Source organism: Pithys albifrons, chromosome 11 (genome assembly GCF_047495875.1).
Source record: "Pithys albifrons albifrons isolate INPA30051 chromosome 11, PitAlb_v1, whole genome shotgun sequence".
Classification (NCBI taxonomy): domain Eukaryota; kingdom Metazoa; phylum Chordata; class Aves; order Passeriformes; family Thamnophilidae; genus Pithys; species Pithys albifrons.
In genome coordinates, this window is record NC_092468.1 from 18,667,404 (window position 1) to 18,689,432 (window position 22,029).

A 22,029-nucleotide genomic window follows, 5' to 3' on the forward strand; every position below is an offset into this window, starting at 1 on the left:
TCTTTGGGTTACATGAATAACCCTAGCACTGAGGGATATGTCTCCTGCTCTGCTCTCATGTCTAAAATGTTCAATCAGCTCCCACTCCCCTATCCTGAAACAAAAATAAAACCTCATTTTTAATCACATCTTTTTCTCCTGATTTTCACTCCCCACCTCCTGACCTTTCCATGTGAAGAGGATCACGCAGAACATTTCAGCTTTTCTTAGGCTAACTTTTTCTCACTTTGAATAGCACTTATATAGGTCAATAGCATCACTTCCCCTCTCAGCCCCCTCCCCATCACAAAAGAAATACAGGATCCAACCTCTTTAATGCATCAGTTAACAGGATGCCTTTTTGTTTGTTTATGGCACAGGAAGTTTGATATTTAAATGAAACTAAATATTCAGGAGAGAGACTTTATAGACTTTTTCTTTCTTCTTTTTTATATTTGTACAGCACCAAGCACATCTGGCTCTGCCTAAGGCTCCTTAGTGCTATTTCAATATGACTAACAGTAACAGCAGGAATCCTCAGACCACAAACTACAGGTATAACGATGGTGGATCTATTCTCGTTAAAAAATATGCAGAAAAAATATGCCATATTAGTAGTGTGACTGCAGAATGAACAACCTCCTCCACATGTTGTAGAAAAACTGTAGTTCACTGATTTAGTTGGCACAGAAAAATGTAAAAAAAGTGCCAATTCCTGAATGAAGCAGCTGGTCACTGGTTTGGTCATATTCTAATACCTTATTTTTGTGGTCACAAAGAAGTAATCGAATGTGTGTAGGAGGATACAGAGAGAAACTATTCTTTGACAGTGGCAAAGGTGTACACATTTTGTTCATTTTCTGAAATTTTCTACAACTAATTTTCTACCTTTTATTTTTTTCTTTCTCTGCTCTGAACATTTCTGAACGCCCCTGTTTCCTGAGCAAAGGAAGCTAAAAGTTTTGGTAGCATTTCAGGCTGACTGTTTATCTTTTAATTGTGTATGACTATTCAGTGAACCCAATCCTGCTCCTGTGGAAGTCTAATGAGAACTTGGGTACTAAATTCCCTGGGAACTGGATGGAGCCTCCAACTACTGACTTTGTAAGGCTTCAGCCATGCAAAACCCTGCTGGCACAAGTAACACAGAAGAGCAAAAATAAAAATTCTGCCTCTTTGAAATGTTTAACCACAGCTCATTTGTTAATACAGTAGTTGAAAGGTGAAAAAACACCCACCGAGTCTGAGACGTATGGAAAAACGTATTATTTTTTGGGCTGCGACGCCTTCACTAGCTGTTAGCTTTGGAAATATTTAGACATAAATCAATTTTGTCCCAAAATAGAGTCCAAGTGAAAGAATCGTCAGGAAGTGGAACAAAGTCCTGCTTTGTGCTCCCTGAAATACTTGTCGGGATGTGTCACTAGAGGGCACTACCACATCGTCCCCAAGGCACCAGGACAAAGGACACGAGTGCCCTGGCTGTTTAACTTGCACTCTCTGCGTTATACTTTGAGAAACAAATTTTAATCACATCGCAGAAATTATTTTTTAATAGTACTGGGAGTTCAGTAATCGGCCATATTACTAAACAGTTACTACATGGAGCCTTCACACCATAAAGTTCTGACTCTTTAGACTGTAGAGCTCATTAAAAATAGTCTGCACTGAGTTAGCAGTTCTCATCAAAACAATTCAAGGAGGCTGTATTTGGGAATTACGCTACTGAATTAGCACAACAAATAAGGAATAATATGGGGCATAAGGCAAAGGAAACTTACACTTGGGCCGCTTCCTTTCTTTGTATTCAGTGCTGCTCACAGGCACCCTGCCCAAAGGAGGCTGGGGAAGAGCTGAAACTGGGAATCACAGCAGGGAAGTAGAGAGAGAAATATAAGGGAACTCTGCTTTTCTCTCAAATAAATGCTATTTGCAACAATCTGTGATAACTGCCTGACAGCATTTAATAAAGTAAATGTGCCTCACTGAAGGGACGGGGCAAAACCACTAAAACGTTCCAAGTTTAGGAATTTTTTAAAAATTTTTTTTCAAAGTGATTTCTTTGGCAGGTATGCAATGCTTGTTTCACTCAGTGTTAGAGAATAAATACAAATGAAGGTTTTCTTTCAATGCTTCTGGCTGAGAGAGTTCAAAGAGGTCGCTTTCAAGGTGACTAGATTTTTGTTTGAAAATGGTGAGTTCCCTGTTTCCCTGTTTCTCAAGAAACTCTACTTTGTAGTCCATTGCTATGCACCTGAAAACTTCCCACTGACTTCCAGGGGAAATTTGGCTGCTCGGGAATGCGGGATTGGGCTCTGGAATGACAATCACATACAGAGAACTTAACAATGCACAAAAATTTAACCCTTCAATGGAACCAGCCACAAGTTTAAACCTATTCATTAATTTATTGTCTTGTTTCATATGGAAGACAGCAAGAAATGCATTTGCTATATTAGAAAATTATAACGAAAAAAAGACAGTGAGGTGGCTTGATTTTTTTTTATTTTGAAACTATGTGGTTCATCCAAACATCTAGTTTCTTAAGGCTTCATCTGATCTAAATCTGATTTCTGAAAACTCTTGAAACTTGGCATCTCTTCAGGCCACAATCCAGCTCCCGTCAACCAGCTACGAATTCAGCCATCTATAATTGCAGTTAGAGGCAAGCCCATGGTTTTAAAAGGACACACTAAATTCCTACACTGTGCTTGGAACTCTGCAAGTACTTAATTAGTGAAATGCTATTGCTAAATTTAATTTTAAAACAATTTTATTGAAATTATTAAAACTGACTTGCTCATGGCATCCATCAGGTGGAATGGTAGCCTACTAAAATGGTCTCATCTAAATGGGGCTGGGAGAAGAGCAGAGATGTTTCTGACTTGGAGGCCTCCTATGTCAGATCACAACAGGCATCAACAGAAGTTGCTCTAAGCTGTAGACAAAACGGCACCAAAGCAGGGTGAGTGAGCTGCCTATGGGGCCAGAATGTCTGAACTCTACCAAGTGTTGGTGAGGAAAACAGCTTCAAGGCCAGATGTGATAATTGGGAAGAGAGTCCAGCAGCTGAGAGGGAATCCTATGGCTCACTGGGATGAGCACCAAGCTCCATAATGTCTCAATATGGCTCTTCATTAAAGAAGCAATAAGAGACCCTTTGGCTATGAAGAAAGTGCAACTGGGGTAATATTCAAAAAAGAAGCCAAGTCCCAAGGTTTTGACAATTGTATATTTTCCCATTATGAGTTATGGAAACCTAGCTCTGTGCAGACAAGCCTGGGAAGGGATGAGTGAGCAGAATGAAACCTCTTCCCTAATATAAACAGATTATTTTGCATTATGGTAGATTTAGGAACGTAAAATGTTCACTCTGTAGCTTGTTAAAGGCTTACCATAATTGCTCTACTACTGCTATTGCTACAAGTTTCCTTGTCTTGTCTGACTGGTGGATGTTGCTTGGTTTCCAGGCTCTGTTTGCAGGGGTTTCTGGAGAAGGAAAGGAGGAGATCTGAGGACAGATCCTCCATAGCTGGTGCCACAGACATTCTGTGCTGTTCAACAGTTCATAACTCACTTAATCCAGGCTGAGAACACGCCTTAGAAACACACAGAATCCAAAACATGAAAGGGAATCTTAGCCTTCTCCCTTTGCAGGTGAGCAGTTGTTGGGCAGCACAAAAATGTGAGACAGAAAAAAACTTTGCCAGACTGAAGTCAACAGCAAAATATGACTGTATGTCAGAAGATCTGGAGTTTCAGCCCAGATAGTAGCAGCTGAGCACTGAAAATTGAGTGAATTCCCTTTGCTTGAGCTGCAACTCGCAGGTCTCAAAGGCAGCGACTGAGCATTTAGCTGGGGCCAATATATTTCTGGAATGAGAAACCCAAAAACTATTTATGAAGTCCAAGTGCTTTGCAATCCCAAGTCAAAACTGTAGCTTCAAGCAACCCAAGTATTTTGTGTGGAAAGACAGATGTAGGTACTAATTTAGTTACTAATTCATGCGTCAGTGCGAGATCAACCCAAAAAGCAGAATCCAAGCACTCCCAAAATTTGGACAAGAATTCTAGTTTGGGCTTGCAAGCAGGTCTGTACGTTCAAATGGATAGTCAAAGACAACCTGGTTTCTTTTGTCAGTGAACCACTTTCTTAACTCTGCCAGCAGCACTTCAGACTGTCTGACATTTCATGTGGTATCTTTTTTTTTTTTTAAACACAGAATTAAAGGGAAAAGAAAAAATCCTTAACCCAATATCTTTAGAGCTTTTGTTTTGGTTTTGCAACTTTTCTGCTTCTGAAAATAGCACCAAGTAATCTGTTGATGACAGAAGGAAAAATATATTTAAGTAAGGAAAAACATGCTGCTACAGTAAAACTGTGTCAGATTCTATTAATTCAGTTTTTCATTGTCTGATATTTCCAGGCACAGTGGGCTTTTTGGTAGACCTCTGAGCTCTGTTTTCTAACAGAGGCATAGCACAGGGCCTGTCAGGAAGAGGCAGCGCTCTCATTGTTATACACCTCAAAGAGACAATATAATCCTCATGCCTTCAGAAGGGCCAGGACTGAACCCCAAAACAACAGCCCTGTCTTCCTTTAAAAGGGTGAGCAAAGCTCAGTCAAAGCCTTGTTAGTGCATGCCTATGAATTATTCCCTCATCGAGTGGCCGATCACACTACATTAATATCGTGGGCACATTCTGCTTTGTTAGCAAAACTGAATTCCACTGCGGCGCTAATGAAGGATCAGTCCTCATGTAAGACATGATATCTCCAGAATGTGTCTATTCTGCTATGAAATTATTTTCTTTTGTCAAGAGTATTATGAGATTAATAATTAGAAAATATTTAAACACAACACAAGGGGGAAAATATCTCTCTTTTGGAGAAGTTGCATGAACACACAGTAGTATAATTCCAATAAAAGCAAATACATCTAGACAATATTAAACATCTGTCCTTGGTGTGTGAGCCAAGGAGACACCAAGCCTCTTAAAAGGCACTCCTGCAGATGTTGGTTCTTTACCTATAGAGATTGGAACATGGAGAGACTTTGGCAGTTCCTGGTTCTACCTACAGTGTTTTGCAGTGTTACCTAAGTAGCATCATGATTTACCCGTTGGATTAGGTGAAATTGGATCCTTTCCAGCTTGATATCAAATTTCATAGGTAGCAAACCCAAGAATAACAACAAATTTATTGGTATTATTTTGAGAGTATCCCAAGAAGCTGAGGGCAATCCAAAAGATACAGGAAAAGAAATCAATTTATAGCCAGATGTGTTGCACTGAATTAAAACACACAGACCCACAGAAAAATTTTCCTGAGGATAATTCTATTTAAGACTCAATAGTATCCATCTATCTGTAGGTAAGTCTCTCCAAGACTGCAAGTCCCTCAATAACATCAGCAACGGTGAAAGAAATTATAAAGACTGTACGTGATGAAAAAATGCTGAATCTAATCTGTATCTGCACCTCAGAAAAATCCCTACCGTTATTTTAAATTTTAGAGCAATATGAATTCCACTCTTAATGCCACAAATGTCAAAGGTGTAACTGGTACCAATCAACGCATCCAGTTCTAATGTCCTTTGCCCGACTATTTTTGCACAAAATAACCAAGTTCACTGAAAACAAAATTAATTCCAAAACCGAACCAAAGCTTTCTGAAATAATCATGATTTTTTTCACAAATTTCAATCTGGTCTGGTAAGTGATTCATAATCAGTTTTAAAATTGGAAGACTGATTTAGCATAAAGTTAAGGATTTGATAACATGTACACAAAACCCAGTAGGATCTCCCATTTAGGTCAGCAGAAGTCCTAACACAGAGTGTTTTAAAAAGTTCCTCCATGCTGCTTAAATTGAGTCACATTAATCCAGTACTGGAAAAATACTACATATCTCATGCAGGGCCTGATCCTTTCCAATTTGCACAGGAGTAATGCCATACCTACTGGTCCTGGTGGGATTATTCCTCAGCGTCCACTTCCACAATATAGAGAATAATTTATAGAAATCCCATATGTTTTCCTTCACAGGCTTCTTGCATATATTCTTCCTTACTGATTCTATAATATTCCTTGCCCTGAGTGCTTTGGGTGAATTATATTCCAAGCCACTTCTTTTTCCTTTATTATTATATCATCATGTGAAGTAAAACTCAATAATAATTTCAAATAAGCTTGTGTATTCCACTTCATCATTGCTGACAGACAAATGTCACATATTGCTTCTTTTTTGTTAAGAAAGTACTATTCTTTCTAAGTTGCATAATCCTAACACAAAGTAGAGAGTATTTAAGGGCTTGTTTAAAATTATTCAGTTTCCCTATACTGCTACAAGTGCTGCTGACAGCAAAACCACTTGCTTACCTAAAATGAAATGAAACATAAAGCATTTCTTTTCTTGTATATGGGAAGTTGTGCAGGCTATTGTACTGCATTTGTTAGTTTTTCAGAAGTCATCTCGCTACCTTGGATTTCACTCTGCTTCTCGCAATCAGAAAACAAGCTTCAAGAATTAATGCATAGAGTATTTTTAATTTTCATGTGATAGCAAACAGTTCCCTCTCCTGTTCATTACTAATTTTATAATGGGTAAATTCTACCTCAAAGATGAATTTGTCTGCCTTCTTCTTAATGAGAGTCTGTAGGAATTCAACAAGCAGAATTTTTAGTGCCAGGTTGTCCAGGACATTGATGAATTTGGGAAGTCTACCATCTTTTAAAGAAAAAGTGTAGATAAGGGAAATAACCAGAAGAAATCCTTTCAATCTTTAATAGTTATAATTAAAGAAAAAGGTGCTCAACTATTTATCATTTAGAAGGAATGTTTACTTCAGCAGTTGCCATACTGAGCAACATTAAAATAAAATATTTTCTCCTGCAAAGGAGAAAACCTTAGCCCTGTCTCTTCCCTGAGAATGCTAATCTCACTTCTGCCACCTCATCAGTCAAATAGGAAGAGATCAACATATTGCAATGAAGGGGACGGTATGCAAGTAATTTTTAAGATGTCATGCATGCGGGTCCAGCTGCTCAGTCATCATGGTTGTTAGTATTTGGCCTTTTGCCATCAAGTGACAGCCAAGCAGAAAATAAACCATAAGGGTTAAATCACATCCTCTTATAGACCAAACTTGCTAGCCCAAGGCATACTGCAATGGTGGCCAAGGAAAACAGGAGCATAGGCCTTTTAACATTAGCACTCGCAATAGGAAAATGGTATGATGCTCATGAGGTAATTCCTTTTAACTAGTTTTCCCAAGAGTTTCTCATGAAACCCAGAATAGTTCTTTTGCAGTGGCACATTCTTGTCATATATTTTATCTATGGAAGTGCGTATACTTTTATTAAAATATGTGGTGAATAGATAAAATATATCTGTCAATTCATCAGCTCCCTTTTGGCTAAAACCCACTATCTTTGTTTCAAAAGTTACCTTTTGCAAAGTGAGTACAATTTTGGCAAAGATAGAAACTGGGGTAGTGATAACATATACACACACACATACATATATATATACATAGATATAGATTATTACCTCCTGCATAGGCTGCCCAAATTTACTTATTTGACCAGTTATTTTTTTATGTGGCAGTTGAAAATCTGAACAAAATACTTCAAGGGCCAAAGATCATCTGGAGAACTTTCCAGCTCCAGACTAGACAGCTGTGGGCTTTGGTGCCACAGAAAACTGTGAAAACATTACTAGAGGCAGGAGATTTTAGTCCCTCTGCAACTGATTTTTTCTGCTGTACACAAAAACCCCTTAGAACTAATAAAAATCAATGGGTGTTCACTTTATCAGAAAACATCTGATCAGAAAGATCTTCTCCTGTGCACACTACTTCTTACAGTACATAAACTGGCACAGGCACTCCTTGTTACCCCTCCCACAGACTCAGAACATAACCCAAAGCACTGCTATGATTTTTATTACTATTTTGCATGATGATGTGAAAAAATGCAATATAAATTCAAATGCCCAAATGAACCCCATCGGTTCATGACTACTGGAGAGGGATGTTTCTTGACCAGGCTGCTCTACTCTTCCAGATACTCAATTATATAAGACTATTAAATAGGTAAAGAACATTCAGTTCACAATCACAGTCCCAGGTTACAATGGAAGGAGTAGTAATACAGACATCTGATATCAAGAAAGGTACACACAGGTAACAAGAGGATGTGCTCTTGTGCTTACAAGTCCCATTCATCATTTATTGAAGAACACTCACAGGAGATCACATCGCCTTCTCGTTAACACCAAGAACGAATGAGCTCTCTGAGCCTCGCTCTGTCCTCTCCCTCTGTCACACAGCAAGACAGACAGGCATGGATGCAAACTGATTGTTGATTTTTAAAGGTGAGCAGCAAGTCGCTGCTGTGTGGCTTGGAAATGGGTCTGAGTTAATGCTGCAATAAATAATTGCAAATCCCATAAATGAGGGAAGTCACTTCTTTCTCTGCTCAGCCAGCTCTTTCCTCACACCTGAAGAGCTGGTGCTGGGACAAAAGAAGGACTGTTTTCTTTGCACAGCTTAAGGAGAGCTATTTCTTCCAGCAAGCCAAAGTCATTCAGCTGACACTTTCCTTGAAGAAAGAGAAAGGAAGTCCAGATGACTCCAGACACCAGTGAAACCAGAAAAGCCACAGAATGGGCAGTGGAAAACAGTGCAATGACTTCGCTGTAGTAACAGCCAACTACGTCAAGGAACAGAAAAGGATGAAGAGATCCTACAGGACCAAACAGAGAGGCTTTATCTCACTATTAAAATACCTTAAACCTTGTAGTCCTAAATAATTCAAACACAGGACATAAGTGAATCTTAATTGACAGATTAGGAAGATTTTTCTAGCCATAAAGATGTGACAGAGGTAACAATATTCAAGCTCTTGGAAAACCTGTTTTCCTAAGTATCCACAGGGTCTAGAATCACTGGGACATGAGAGGAAAATGCACAAGAAACAGAGTTGTATTTAATCCTCATGCCTGTGACAGGTGGAGATTGTGAACGGAATGCTCTTATAAATAAAAGTGCCTCATGTTGTTAAGCTTCTCTCCTCACTCCAGGCCAGGTAAATCTCACAAGAGGAACGTGTGTTCTGAAACCTCTGGAGATTATATGAAGAACCAGAGAAAATGCAAAAGCTACACTGACCCAAAAAGATGCGGAAGCAGCAAACAGCACTATAGTTTCTGTGGATGCAAAGCCAAAGGCAACTTGTCCTCTCTCATTATAACTGAGTGGGATCGGTTCATATAAACTTGGATCTTCGCATACAAAGAAGTTTTGTTGCATGACCTCTGATTCATGGTAACTGTCTGTGCATGTGCTCTAAGCTGGTAGCTCAGGTAACTGGAATTAGCTAATTCCTCTCACTCAGAGTAGAAGGCTAAGCCAACATAAATTACTTCACATTTTCAGGAGCTAAAAGCACACATGTAAAATTGTGGTAGATCAGTTGATGTGCTGGAAATGTTTACCCACATATAAGCTTTCACTTGTGTTTATGTTTTGGGTTCCTCTTTAATAGTGACTGGAGGATATTTCTTTAGTTTGCAACTTTACACATGTACTAAAGGAGTCCTTGACACACGAATTGGGAAGAAATAATCATGACTGGTAGACATTAGGATGTTTTTTCAGCTATAGCACAGACACAGGACAAGTCACCTTGCCTTTTAAGGAAAGGTGAATGACTACATATTCTGTTTGTGCCGTCACCTGGGGTGCTTATCATCTGGGCTTCTTCCTGGTTGTGCTCAGCTCTGCTCCACTTTGGGGTTTGCATTCTGCACTCATTGGCTAACCATGACAGACCATCTCTGCACTTCTCATCAGCTTCTCCTGTTCCGCCAAGTAAGACAGTTCAATGCTGCCTCACACCAACCTGAGTTCCAATAGCAATTTTATAGCACATTGGTGGCAACTACCAGCCAATGCTGAGTCTTTTGGTTGGACATTGGATGAGAGGCTTTGTGCTATGCTCCAGCTTGGGAGGTAAATCCTGTCAGCAGGACTCTGACACCACTTAAAGTTTCATTACCTTTGAGTCATCAGAATAATATTGCCCCACCAAGCAATTTCTAAAAACAGGAGCTCAAAATTTAAGAATGTCCTTCCCAACCTGACAGTATCATTCCAATGTAGCTTCTTTGTGATATTTTTCATTTGTGAATCTGAATGTACTGTGTAAAATGGAGGAAACTGAGACAAGAAAGAAGGAACCTGTTTCACCAATGTTGTACAGAAGGACAGAAGAAAATCCAGAAAGATCTAATCTTGCCCTTTTATGTTCAGAGCTACTTTGATGGGTTCTGCCTACATACCAACAAAATTAATACCTAAAATTATTTGCAACTCTGCTGCATGTGGCCCTAAATAAATAAACAGATCACAGAGAAGCTTAAAGACTCTTAAAGTTGAATTCACATTTTTTCTGCCCAAAATAATTGAATTTGAGTTGCAACTGGCTCTTTCCAAATTTCTGTGCCTAAAGAAACCCTCAAAAGATTCTTTTCTAACATCTGTATACCGTAAAGAGAAATTTTCATCACATCATCAATTTAAAATTAAACCTAGAAAGACAGAACCCCAGGGGTTCACTGATCTTTTAGCTCTTTATAATTTATGGGGAAAAAAATCACACAATTATATTACAATACCTTACTATAATATAAAATGTAGCCTGAAGAAACCTTAAAATAAACTGAATTTGACTGTGTTGGTGAGCTATTGTGATAAAAAATTAACATGTTTGGGGAATTCTGATTTGCATTACACAGTGCCTGTAATCAAATTACCTCTAAATGTTATGCCATGTCACACTGTGTTTGAGATGTTGCTGTCAGAAACACATTGTACGCTTTGCAGTTTGACTCAACCTGGCTTCCTTTTGAGCGATCATGTGTGCCTCTGAGCCACTGCAGCCAAACGGTGCTAAAATACAGAGCTTGGCAATTCAATTTCATTCAACCTTTCAAGAAGGAAAGAGCAGATAAGCTTTGTTTGTTCGTGTCAATGATAATATTCAACGCAGCCCAAATCTAATTCAATAGCTTCGCTCCCGCTCTCTTGTCACATTGTCATTTCCGAACCAGGCCCCGCCGCCCCCTCCCCACTCCAGCTGCAGCAAAACTTTCCGAAGTGCTTGTCCCACCACCGGGGCTGCTCCCCAGCGGGTGCCCCGTGGGGCAGTGCCAGTGCTGGGGCTGCACCGCTCCGGTGGCGGCTGCCGGGCCCCGTGTCCGCTGACCCCATTGCAGCCACAGCTGTTTGCTGCACTTTGGGCGATCCGCGGAAAGCAGAGCAGCAAAGTAGGCCAGCTTGCGGGAAGGCTGTTACCCACAATCCATGGAAAAATGCCGGATAGTTCCCACTAGGTTGTGGTCGGCTAGGAAACGGCAACTTATTAATCTTGTGTCAGAGGGCCAGCTGCAAGCCTGGCAGTTACCATATTTCACCACCAACTCCGTGTCTGGACAGCCATTGTCTTTTCTTATGAAAAACTCCACAAATCAGCTGCTATTTCCCCCCCCTCTATGTGCAGAAACGGCACTCGGGGGCTGAGGTGGCTCTGGCGCATCATGCACACGGCGGTCAGGTTTGCTAATTCAGAGCGACTGCTTAGTTTCCAACTTTAATGATATTCCCTCAGCATATCACTATGGTTGCCTGGCGACCGGATTTCAGCTAGGCCTCTCATTTGATTCCCACACATCAGACCCTGAAAAGCACTTTTTTTCCTCCCTCCGCTTTTGATTCCGGCTCCTCTGAAACCCTTCCCCCTGCGGTGCCGGTATGGGTGGGCAGCGCGGTGGCAGAACAAGGCCAGGGGTGACGGGAGGCCTGGAGGCTCCTGGTCACACATCAAGGCCTGGAAACAAAGCCGCCAGGAGCCCTTCCTGACAAACACAAATTCCCTTCAGAAAAAGCAAATTTGGTCTTCCCTTCGTAGCGTGGGTGTCATTTTAAGACTTTCTTTAGACACTTTACTAAATCTGACGCTTTCCATTGTTTTTTGGGCCGTTTCTCACAAAAGGCTTCCTATTATCAACAAGTTGCTATTGGAGTAAGCAAACAGCTTGTGAAGGCCTGAAATAATCTAATAAGCAATGGGCTTGTGTGCTTTATGTACCCACATCTTTATAGGATACAGAGTTTGTTTGGATAAATAATTTCCCACTTTTTGCTCAGTTTCAATTAAAGTACCCTTTTAAAATTAATGGTTTTGCTTAGCTCTGCACCCTGCCCCCTACCATGCACAGAAACTCCTCTACACAGTACAGCATAACCAGAGATACATTTTTCATAAACTGCTCTGGCTCAAACTAAAGAATTGTTAAAATATTCTGTTTCTTGATGCAATTACAGGTCTGGTAAATAAAAGGGAACAAGGACTACACTGACTTTCTTATTCTTCTCTTGGCTACGACTGAAAGTCTTCACAAAGTTAAAGGATTGACTTCGCTGGAAGCCAGATCAGCTTATACCAGCTTAAGGTTTAGTCTTGAATCTTTAATGTGCTATGGCAAGAAAAACGTTGTTAGCTATAACAAATGTTCATTAAAGAGTTCTACAAACAAAACCCAGAACTGTTTCAGCAACTAAAAAAATATCATGCTAAAGCAACTTACAACAGACGGCCAATCACCAGGTATGCAATGCATAACATAAATAATTTTCAAAACGCAGTCAGCTGGATAATTTACTAAAGAATTGGTATGAAATAGTTTAAATTGCCACAGAAATAGTTTAAATACAATGTTCTGCTTCTTGTTTGCATGCATTTCACACCATTGCCTGTACAGTCTCCTGATGGATATGAAAATTCAGTTATTTATGATAAACTACTACTCGAAAGTCTATTAGTGCTGAGCACAGTCACACCAAAATTAACATCACTGCATCCACATCAGGAGTAGATCAAACCTTCTTAGCCTATACAGATCTGAATTGCCTCATCTTTTCTACTGGTTGAAGTCCTATGCTGTTTAGAGATTCTCAAAAATTTTCAACTCTTCAAGATATTTTGTTACAGAACAGCTTTAGATCGGTATTTTCTAAAGAAGTTCATATAGGCCTTATGTTTAAAGAAAACAGGGATTTTTGTTCAAAAACTCCAGACAGCTGAGAGCTCCTTAAGTTTAGAGGTTTGGGACTTGAGATTTCTCTATTTTTCATAAAGCTTCCACATTGCAAGGAGGGACATACAGTTGCTCTGTATATTATTTGGCACTCCTGGCTATCTATGATGAGAGACATTCAGCTTTAACTTGTGGCAATCACAACCCAGGATAAGAGTGCATTGAGCATGGACAGTCCAATGCCCAGTCCAATGACCAACTCAGACTAGAGATCTCAGTTGTGATGTGCAGTACTATGAGTATTGCATGGTGAAATAATAATTTTTTAAAAAAGTACAACTGTACCACTTGTCAGTAATGTGATCTCACTACCACGTGGGGAGGCCTTTTCAAATTATTTTCTCACAAGGCACTGCCATTCTGTGGTCCAGGCTGAAGAGCAGAATAAACTGCTGGAACTAAACTTCCTCTGCACAGCTGCAGCAGAATCACCTCATTCCTTTACACTCTATCCTGTGCTTTCCAATCTTGATGGAATATAGGGCTATCTACTACAGTCCAGCCCGTGCCCTAATAACATTAGGGTCATCTGGCACCTCATATGCTTTTCAGTACCTGTTGTAATAATATACTACACCATTTATTGCTTGTTACATCCTCATTTGAGGCTCTCAGGTGAGGAGAAGTTCAGTTCCACAAATGGAATTTGCAACTGGAAGTAGTCACATCTTAGAAAATCTATTGAGAACAAAGGTTACCAGCTAGGAAATGTAGGATATACATTGCTAGACCTCCAAAGCCATGCAGAAAAGTTTTAAAGGCTGGTATTTCCATTCTGTGTGACAATTTAATTTCCTAAGGAGTTGTAGACATATGACACAAGGTGTTTATTTCATGGCAGACAGTGCTTCTCCTGAGAGTTATCACTGTGAAATGTTAACTCCTATGGGATAAGTATGTTGTGGTGCAGGAGTCAATTGTTTTGCAATTTGTCTACACTGAGACAAATTGTGCTTGGTTTCATCAATAACAACAGTAGCAGGGAAGCATCCTCATTTCACACTAGTGGAAAGAAGAATCGTGTAGCATTTCATGAGAAGTGAAACTAAAAAAAAAAATCAGCATATTGGAACACTTCAAAATACCTTTACACTAGTCTGGCTCTAATTAAATGTACCTCAAATGCACCTTTTGAAATGTATGTTCACATGAACATAGGAAGGGTTTAGATGTGTAGTCGTGTTACTATCTCAAGTTTCTTTGTTGGAAGAGCAGATGATTGATTTTGTGTTAGAGCAAAAAGTAGAACTTCTAACCTTTCCCTCTCTCCCCTAACCTAGAGCAGTCATCACATCTATATCCTTTACTCAGCAACAACTAAGTCTTCACAACTTGAGAGATTTAAACTCTTTTTTTAAATCAATCATTTGCAATAACTGTTATCACTGAAGATCCACTACCTGCTGCAACATTTCTCACTTACTTATTAAGTTATTAAGGAAGTCGTTTTGTACAGTACACTCCTGACATGTTAAAAAAGAATGTTTTCAGATTAGTGTTCAGGCTTCATTTTTCTTTTCCCTGAAAGTTTTAATTAATACATTAAACACATTGTAGCTGTGCAGATGGGTAAAGGAGATATCTATTTATACATTCTATTGATTCAGGTATTCCAATGTTTAGAAGCATTATGCTATACATGCAAAAAACCCATAGTGCCCTTTGAGAATTGCTTCCATATTGTTGAGTCTAAATTGAAATACACGCACACAAAATCCCGTCTGCAATACCATGTTAAATTACCCTCCCCCATCAATTGGAAGCATTTTCAAGAATAAAAGGTAAATGTTCAATACTACGTTGCTGCTGGAAGGCAGGCTCTTGGTGCACTCTGGAAATAGGATTGCCCTCTAGTTATCTCACATTCCTCTAACTCTGGGCAGAACACCCAAAAAAGGTAAATTTGCCAAGAAATGCTTTATCTGAAAGCTTTATTCTCTCCTATTGCAAGAAACTAAGACATTAGATCAACTTTTTTTGTTGTTGTTGTTGTTTTTTGTGGCAACACATTATAGTTCTGGCCCCAGGTTTTCACTACAGGTCAGAAGTTCAGTATGGTAAGCATTCTGGGGGCTGTAATAATAGCCTCTGGGTTCTTCCTGTATGTTATTTAATTGTATGATTTCCAGCAATCAGTGGGGGCTGGATTTGATAACCTGTGAAAGTTCTGTTTTCCGTGATCCTAAATGCAGTAAACGTGGCTATAGTCAAAGTGGATAAGAGACTTCATGACTATACAGAATTATTATTTTCACTCCCTATCCATGGAATCTTTTAGTTGTCTAAAAAGCCTCATAACTATTTTTAAAAAAATTAAGTATTTTATTTTTAACAAAAATGTGATCAGAATTTTAATACAAAAATGGACATCATCGGCCTCAGATTTGCTGCCTCAAAATAAAAAAGAAAAGAAGTTCTGGGCACACTATCTATATGTAAGTATGTGTTGCTATTCATGGCATATTTAGAGGCCCAGATTTTAGAAAAAACTTTTGTGTTGATTGAGCAATAGGAACTAAAACTGACCAAGTATGGAAGGTACACAGCATGCCCGGAATCAGGCAGTCAAAGGGAATGGACTGGAGAAGTAGTACATCCTATTTCTTACACCAGAATTCTTGTTTTCTAGTAAGCAAGACAGGTTAAGAAATTCTTTTCCTAAAACATGACTTTGATGTGATTCGTTATAGGTCACAGAAAGTTTGGCCCATTTTCCACTGATTTGAGATCCAACTAATAATGAATCAGAAGCAGAACTAAGAATAGATCTAAGGAGTTCTGAATCACAAGCCACCTCTTTCTCAAAACACCCACTCCCTCCCAATCAGACAGACGTTCCTTGTTTCTAAATAAATGCATTTAGTTACAAAATGGATTTATTTATTTTTAGCAAAAATTGCTCATAGTGACAAAATTGTCCATTCAGTTAATGACAAAATACATTCTGTTGCATAAGTTTTGCACTCGTGCATAAAATTGCCTCTCTTACCATAATTAATGTATAGATTGAAATTTTAAGACATCTAGAGTTGCTGATATGTCACTGAACACCCCCATTTCTTTTCTTCACTTTTCTTTCACCCTTTTAGAACATGACAGAATATCTAAATACTATGGAAAGTCACATACACACAGAGAAATTGCATTGGTATCAGCTCAAAATGCAAAACCCAGATGCCCACATGAACCCACTACAACTCTGTCACCCTCCTGTGGTAGAAGCAGCTGTGACAGCATTAGATACACCCCTGAGCTAGCAGAGCTTTACCTTTTAGTTCAGACCTTTGAGGGACTTGCATATCTAAAGCACAGTGCTCCTGGGTATCAGCTTTGCTATTGCCAATCCTTGGAAAGCATTTGCATTATGCAAGCAAATGAAGAAAAAATCCTGAAATGGTTCCTATTCCTTACATCACCATAGATATCTCAAGTCAGAAGTCTTCCATCTGAATGTGTTGTTAAATAAAGATCTCTGAGTGATGCTCAGAATTAAAATGAAGATAAAATTATCTCGCTGTGATTTAATTATCTCAATTATCTGAGTGGAATAGTGCAGTGGCTTCTACGATGTAGAACCACCTCTGATGAACAAGCTACACTCGATAAAATAAGTAGCAAGTCAAATCACTGCATAAAATTCAAAAATAAACCAATCCCAGGCATAAGAGAAACTTTAATATCCTGTCCTGCTCTCTTCCCTTTTCACTTGCATCTCTAGAGTGAGAAAGGAAAATATCTTAACTTGGCAAAACCCTAAAGTTCTGCACTAAATAAGACATGCATATTTAAAGTACAACCTTCTGTAAAAGAAATCCCATGGGAAAACCATCTTGTCCTAACTGTCTGTTGCAAGGGTTTGGAGCATTGGGGAAAATTTTGAATGAACCTCAGACATACAGAAAGCCTCTTCACTGCCTCTGCCCTTTTCTGAAATGTTTTCAAAGAAAATAATCTTTATACTTCACAGACAATCTGAAAATGTGTTTGTCACTGACAAAAGACTCTCATACACACCTTTCTTTTTTTATTTGTGACGAGCATTGAGTCATGGAGAGAGAAAATTACTTGCCTCAAATTTGTGCCAGAGCCTGGCCTGTACCAGAACTCTGTCTATTCATTCTCCAATACTGTGTTTTACCCGTGTGACTGTCCCTTTTCCTGGCACTCAGTAGACTGGAATGTGCTTATGCTCAAATTTTTCCAGTCAAGGGCAAACACATGGACAAAAAGAAAAAGCAAGATATGTAAACATTTTGGTTTAACATCATTATAGAAACCAAGAATAGATTTGAAAACAAAGGTGGGAGACAAAGTTAGCAGCAAAAGCTGAACTGATCCAATACATGTGTGGACATTTTCTAGTTTAACATATTTTCATGTAAGCAATAGGTTTCCAGAACCTGTTATAATTCCCAGAGACTGCTCTGTCACTATATGATGTGAATGAATGCTAAAAATACCACACATTTGGTACTGTGGCTACCCAGCATGGATTTCATTCAGCCTGGGTTTGTGTATAATTCCTCTTACGCCTTCACAGCACCGACACACAGAGGAACTGTAACAATGGTCTATTTTTGTGTAGTGTGGATCTAGAATGCAGATTAAATCTCTTTAATACACAGACTAGTCTTGATTTCCTTAGATAACAAGTTACTCTAAGACAATGAAATATCATCTGACATGACTTGGCCCAAAACATTCAATTAGAAAAGAAGACAAGCCATGGTGCAGTGCCAGAATACAGCCATGAGGAGATGAGCTTTCCCAGTAAAAGCATTTCACCACAGAAGCAAAACTTACACTTTCAAGATAGACTATGAGAAATAAAAAAACTTGAGTCAACATATTTCTCAGGGGATGTTTACCCTTTATGCCAAAATCCATCTCACCAGATATCTGGTCCCCCTGAAAGCTTTTGGTTAAAACCAATCTCTAAGCTAAGGCTTTTTGTCTATTATTTAGTAAGAAATTAGATCTGCAAGAGATGAATAGGAAACAATGCATATTAGGATAAAACTATTCGATTAATTACACATAACAAAATTTGCTGTTATCTCTTACACAATATGTACATGGTCACAGGGAGTCTGACAATGCAATCCCTAAATGAGCAGAGATTGCTACGGGTAGAAGAGAGATGTTATGCAGAAGAAAGCTGTCCCTAAGTCAGGCAGAAGTGCACAGACTGTAAAATGCAGGATTGATCAAGTCAGGGCACAGGGTCACTGGGAAGGCTACTTCATGGATCCTACCTACCCTCCCTGGTATGACCTCAGGAGCTACTGCAGCTTCAAAAGGACTGCCTGGACTCAACTTCTACACCCTACAGATGCCAGATGAACATGTAAATGTGGCCCCACCACAGATGCTGCAGAGGAATACTCAGAATTCAGTGCAGGTTCATCTGGGATCCTGTTAGCCATTAGCAGAAACAATCCTGTTGGTACAAGCCCAGGGTCCCAATCTGCCATCAGCTTGATGCATACGGGAGATAGACACTGAGGAGCATCCCTGTCAGTGAAATAATAAATTGCCTTCTTGTGGAAATTCTGAAGTTTTGGGACAGTAGGTAGATTTTGAAGCTACATACTGTCTCTTCATTGCACAAGAAGCAGAGCACAAATGGTGGATCCACTCAAGGCAGCAGCAAGGTATAGATGTATAGACTTTTTAGGAATATAAGTAGTCCCCTTTTAGGCTTATGTGCTTTCTAGGAAGAAGACCACAATAAACCTCTTCAATGGACCAAACTTGAAATGAGATATGAGCATAGCTGAGGATACAACTGAAAACTGCAGAAAATCACTCTGTGCAGAATTTAGGAAGGCAAGTTTGAAGCTGCTCTGCTCCAGTGGCTGAGACGAGCGATTACAACATTTATAAGAAGGAATTATCTACCTTATTAAAACTTTGCAAGCTTCTCTTGTCTGTGGATCATCTGACTGGTACTCAGCAAATAGTGCTGAGGTTTTCTTTTTCCTACTTTGTAAATAATGAATGAATAAGAACTTAATATGAAGTGCCAGTTTAATTTTAAGGGGCATTACCAGAAGCTTGGTAATACCAGAGTCTGAGAGAGTTTTTAGCTGAAGTCTTGAACACCCATTTGGGCACCACACTCATATTCTAGACTTTTTTGTCTAAGTTTAATGTATATTAAATACTCATTTACCTTGTGAGCTGTGGTAGAAGTCAGCAGGAGCTCTGCCACTGAAGTAAAGAGAAACAAGATGGGGTAGGCAAGCACAACTTAGCTACTGTTAAAATGATAAAATTATAAAACAAACAAACAAAAATTTAAAATATTTGATAGCTTAGTTAATGATATTTTTGTTTATAACCACTAGTCTTTAGAAAACCGATACCAGAATGACCTCTAAAAGAACAAATTCACTATAAAGTTCAAAAAACTATTTAGTTTACCTTTTAAGCAATCAAAAATATGGTTTGCTTTGTGCACTGGAATATTGAAACTGAATACTTGCATGGGCACAGTCCCTCTCTATTTTAAAGTAAATGTGTAGCCACCGATTTCAAAATTACTCTCTAATTATCTTGGGGCAGCAAAAAACCCAAATGCCCTGATTTATGATGACTGAAAGCATGATGCACAGTTTTGTACCTAATCCCTGTATGTATTCCTACAGCCTCCATCTCCACCAGGCTGGGTTTGTGTGCCCCAAGCATCAGTCCCCCAGTTTGTCTGGGTTCCTTCCAAATGCCCAGAGCGCAAACAACCCGAGCGTGCAGGCCCCGCGCTGTGACAATGCACTCTTGTCACAGGAGCTGCCACAGACCCTTAAGTTCTCCCTGGCAGGTCTGTCTGCTCTGTGGCCTGTTCCCTTGGCTGTCCCCAGGCCGCTCTACCTCGGGATGCCGATGGACTGATGTAAGCATTCGAAATGAGCTTGCTTGGGAGTGCCTAGATTAGCTGTGTTGCCAGGCTCTAGCCACTCTAACCCCCTTTTCCACTTCAGTGGTCTGAGCTTTTGACATTCTGAAAAGCACCATTTAAAATTAATTAAAGCTTCTTATTTCGTACCAAATCTCACTGCTACCAACTCCGTTTATGATGTTTAATTCAGGGTGGGGGGTACCATTTAGCAAGGTGTTCTGGGCTGGGCTACCAAAACTCGTGGATGAGGCGATATTTGCAGGGCAAACAGGATGTGAGCAGTGTTTCCACAAATCACAGCTTTTGCACAGATTACTGGACCTCTCTAGTGGAATCCACATGTGACACTCCAAGGCAAGGCAAACTTTCTGGCAACAGCTTTTTATGGAGACTTATTGCATTAATTTTACTACTGAACACAACATTGTAAAGTTCTACTTGTGATTTTTACCAAGTAATTTTCTAAAAATAATTTGCTATGAACTGCCACAAAATAGGTTAACACATATGATCAGGCCAACCACTTTCCAGTTTGTATGCTACAGCTTCTTTATGAATATTTTTAGAAACTGAAGACAAATATTGTCTTCCAGTTTTGTTTTCTGAAAAATCTTCTGCCCATCGGATAATGAAGGAATCTAAAGATTCTTTTACTGCATGTTTGAACTGTCACCTACAGGATAGCACAACGCAGTCATGCAAATTTGTGCATACAAAATTTTATTAGATGGCTGCTCATTGTGAAGGAGATCACAACAGTGAACTAATCCAGCACATGAAGTGTTCTTCAACACTTCATATTTGGCAAACATCAAATTTCTGAACTATCCACCAAAATGTAAATGGCATACTTGATATTCAAACGAACAGCAGGTTGTCCCATACAAAATAGTGTTCTTTAAACGTTAGGCATTGATTGTATAGCACTCAGAGTTTCCATGGTATTTTAAAATATGATGCTGAAAAACACTGAGAAACAAAATTGTAACACAAAAGGTGCAAAGTAAAATGATATAAAAGCAAAAGTTAGAAGCAAGCACTGCATTCAGAGTGCAGGGGCATGAAACCTGATGTAGCTGCTGTATTCATGATCCAGTGAGCTCAGAGGATGCTCAGCTAGTCAAAACAATTAGTCTGACACATCATTACTCATACTGGAACAGCTTCACTTTGCATGGCTTTAGACAGGGCAGTAGCATAATAGGCTCTTCAGAGTTTTACAGCAAAAAAATCTCTTGGATTCAAGACCACTTACAGTTCTGTGAAATCCTCCTTTCTGAACAAAACTAAAAATAAAGAAATTTTTTTGGTGGAATTTGAGTTATACACAGACATGACTGCAGAAGCGTAAACGTTAACAACTGGGGATTTCTGAAAGCTGCACTTTTTTTGTAGATCCTGCTTTTTCAGTTACAGAGCAAACAACAATTTATCTACTAGAGAAAATATGTCAGAATCTAGCCCTAAATCTAATACATCTCAAGTCTTTTGCTGCACAGTCTCAATTTTAATTCAATTATGTGCTTATGCCAATTCCCTATTGACAGTATAGATAAGGCAAAGGAAAAAACCCAACAGTATAGACAGAATTATTTCTTCTTGGCAGTCACTTGTGCAAATTAGGAAAGCTTTCCTCCAAATGGAAGACTGGAAATGCCAGCCTGGATCTTCAAATCCAGTTTCCTGGTATTATCACAAAAACCTCTTACATAAACTAGTCAAGATGCATTTAAAAATATGTATTAGCCCATTTTCCCCATGCGGAAATTTTTTCTGATGACGAGAGTTTTACCATGTTAAGCCTGACCAATCATGGCCAATTCCTGCTCATTTCTTCTCATGGCAGCACTGTTTTTTCCATACACCTCCCTTTTGTTTATGTTTCTGACAAGACGGAAAATGTCCCCCTCAAGAGAAAAAATAATTAATTAAAAAGAAATTATAAAACATTATAGACTAATTTTGGACTAATGCTATGATTTTTTTTGAA